The following is a 3,512-nucleotide window of genomic DNA, read 5'->3' as shown; positions in this document are numbered from 1 at the left end:
ATGTGCACCCATGTTTATAGCAGCACAATTTGTCATAGCTAGATCTTGGAAACAACCTAAATGTCTACTGACTGAGGAATGGGTAAAAAAAGATGTAGTATTTTTATACAATGGAGTACTAATCATCCATAAAAAAAAGGGTAAATAGGAGACTTTTATAGGTAAATAGATGCAACTTGAGAGCATACTCATAAGTGAAATAAATGAGACACAATGTATAAGCATCGTTTTATTTCACTAGTGTAAAAACTTGTAAGAAACAATATATGTATATGTATCTATATAAAAATAGTTGAGATGGTTAGACTACTGATTTCTCTGAATTCACTGAAAAGAAAGATTTGTGTTGATACTATTTGGATGATTGAATGCGGATGTTGTGCTGGAGAATGATTTGGGAATGGCAATGCACAATGCATGTACCAATGTTAATCCCTGAATGACATGTTTTGAAATTTCATTTTACGTTTTTTCTCTTTGAAATAAATTTGAAAAAATAAACCAACACTGAGGTTTCATCTTACTCTAGAAAGAATGAATCATCAAGAAATCAAATAATAAGAAACACTGCTGAGGCTGCAAGGAAAAAGGAGTCCTTCTACACTGATGGTGGGAATGCAAGCTAATATAACAATTGCGGAAATCAATATGGAGTTTCCTCAAAAAACTAAAAAGAGAGCTATCCTTTGATCCAACTATACCACTCCTTGGTATACACCTGAAGGAATTAAAGTCAGCATACCGCAGGAATACCTGAATACCCATGCTTATTGCAGCACAAGTCACAATATCCAAACTATAGAACCAGTCTAGATGCCTATCAACAGATGAACGAATGTTTTAAAACGTGGTATACATACACAATAGAGTATTATTTGGTTATAATGAAGAAATAATTCTTTCATTTGCAGGAAAATGTATGGATTTGGAGACCATCTTGAGACTTTAAGAAAAATAAGCCAGACTTGGAAAGACAAATATTGCATGTTCTCCCTAATAACTTGAATCTAAAAAAGAGAGTAAGAAAGTAGAAGGGAGACTACCGTTAGAAAAAAGAAAGCGAATAGGAGGACTGGAAAGGAGTGTCAGGATGGGTAATGGTGGGATGGATATGACCCCACTACACTGTGCCCACTGAAATCCTCTCAAAAATGTGAAACAGGGAAGATGGCAAGGCAAGAGGGTGGGGTATTAAAGATAATCATAGTATACCATGTGCAAGTCCAAATCTGCAAAAATGAAACCCATTAATCTGCATAACCAATAAAAAGGTAATAAACATTATTACTAATTTAATAACAGTAATTAATCTGAGATGAAAATAAAATAACAAGTGCTTAAAATTAGCACTTGATCATGTCAGCAATGATCATTGCTGTCTAAATAGCAATGGCACTTCAAAAGAAATCACCAACAAAGTGAAAAGAAAACCCATAGAATGGGAAAGAATTTTAGCCAACAATCCCTCAGACAAAGGACTTATATCCAGAATATAGAGAGAACTGAAAAACATCAAACCCCCAAATTCAAAGACCCTCTCCAAAAATGGGCATCAGAGATGAGCACAGTTCTCAGATGAAGATACACAAATGGCAAATAAATACATGAAGAAATGTTCACCATCACTGGTCATTGGAGACATGCAAATTTAAATAACATTGAGATTTCATCTCATCTCAGAAAGAATGGCTGCCAGAAAAGCCAAGAAAACAACAGATAACAAGTGTTGACAAGGATACGGGAGAAAAGGAACACTTCTCCACTGTTGGTGGCAGTGTAGACTGGTGCAACCACTGTAGAAATCCGTATAGAGAGTCCTCAAAAAACTAGGATTGGAGATTCCATTCAATCCAGCTATTCCCCTCCTAGGTATTTTCCCAGAAAAATTGAAAAGGTCATGTCACAGAGATATATGTGTACCTATGTTCATAGCAGCACAATTTGTGATAGCTAAATCTTGGAAACAACCAAAATGCCCATCAGCTGCAGAGTGGATAAAAAAATGTGGTATTTTTATACAATAGAATACTATCCAGCTATTAAAAAGGGTGATTTTGAGGCCTTCATAGATAAATGGAGGCAACTTGAGAATATCTCATTATTGAAATAAACAAAACTCGCATTAGTAAATATCACATTGTCTCTCCAGTGTAAAAAATAATAAGAACTGACAGAATAATGGGATCCAAAAAGTATAATAGATATTGTGAAAGTGAAAGGGAAGGAAAGTGTTCTAAACGGTAATAATGGTGTGTGTAGTGTATAAGATAGAGGATCATATTACTGAATTTCTGTTGAAACATTGAACAGAAGGATTTACACTGTCAATGTTTGAGTGTGTAGCCACTATGCTTTGATTTTAACTTTGGCAAGTGTTTAAGACGACAATAGGTAATGTATCAATTAGTGACTTTATGATGTTAATTTTTTTTCCAAAATTAAAAGTTTATTTTAAAAACATGGATGCAATAATGCAGTTCAGTTGGCAAAGGCTGGTTCTTTTCTTGACATAGCAACCTTTCACAACCCCACTGGATTTACCAGGCTTTCTTTTTTTTTTTATTTTAAAGGAGATAAAATAAACACAATAAAACAGAACAAAATAGGACATAAGAAAGCAATGTAAGAGATGTAAATTTCAAAGCTAGACGTTCACTACCTGTCATATTGTCTCTTGTTTTCTTCCAAATAGTTGTCCATGTCTTCACATACAGAGAATTCATACAAAACAACCTAGTATAAAACTGATCTGAACAGAATGAGGAAGGCGTTTTAGGTCTTCAAGATCAGACAATAGGGAAGTCACTAATGGCTGTCGTAGAGTCTCTTGTTCTCTTCAAAATAGCTGTCCATTCTTTCATGTATATTGAAGTTCAACAAAACAAAACAGGCAGGGGTGAGGGGTTGCTTGGTTTCCCTGTGCTCCAGGTCCCAGCATGGTGTAGGTCCCAGTAAATGCTGGAGGTTCCGGTTCTGGGCCACCATAGCCTGCCACGTTCACAGTCGCTCATGGTGTGTGTGTGTAGGGGGGGTGCTTCTTTCTAGTGAGTTGACCATTTCACTGCCCAAGTTCTGAAATGACCAACAGACCATAGAAAGACATCTCTTTAGGCTCCTGCTTGAAACCAACAGCGTCAGGAAGCTGCCGCCCTTGATTCAGGGCCAGCGTTAATTTTTTTGAATTCAGTATTGTTCTACCCTTATTTTCTGTTTTTCTATTTTCTTTAATTTTCTTTTCCTTCTTTGAAAAAAAAAAAGAGAATATGCAATGTAACAACCATTGTTAAATTTATTTTATTTTGTTTTAAAACCTATATTGTTATTGTTTTGAGTTTGCTATTGTTGGTTTTGTCTTTTGCTTTTTGTTTTTCTTTTCTGACTTTTCTCTTTTTAAAATAAAATATTAAAAAATAAATAAATAGCAATGATCATTGCTATTTAAAAAATACTATGAAAAAATATAAAGTACAAAATAAAACTCCCTCATTTATTCCCTTACTACCACTTCTAAA

The 3,512-nt window shown here is 34.7% G+C and overlaps 1 non-coding gene across 1 annotated transcript; it reads right to left on the bottom strand.

The window, feature by feature from the left end:
• Positions 1-3,029: 3,029 nt before the first annotated feature.
• Positions 3,030-3,166, bottom strand: LOC111755619 (small nucleolar RNA SNORA2/SNORA34 family). The gene has a single exon (XR_002790184.1). It is a non-coding gene; the product is annotated as a small nucleolar RNA SNORA2/SNORA34 family (small nucleolar RNA).
• Between the last annotated feature and the right edge of the window lie 346 nt (positions 3,167-3,512).

The sequence above is a fragment of the Cavia porcellus genome, unplaced genomic scaffold, assembly GCF_034190915.1.
Source record: "Cavia porcellus strain 051 isolate PalLab524CR breed Dunkin Hartley unplaced genomic scaffold, mCavPor4.1 scaffold_6, whole genome shotgun sequence".
NCBI lineage: Eukaryota > Metazoa > Chordata > Mammalia > Rodentia > Caviidae > Cavia > Cavia porcellus.
This window is presented reverse-complemented; position numbering and strand designations above follow the sequence as displayed.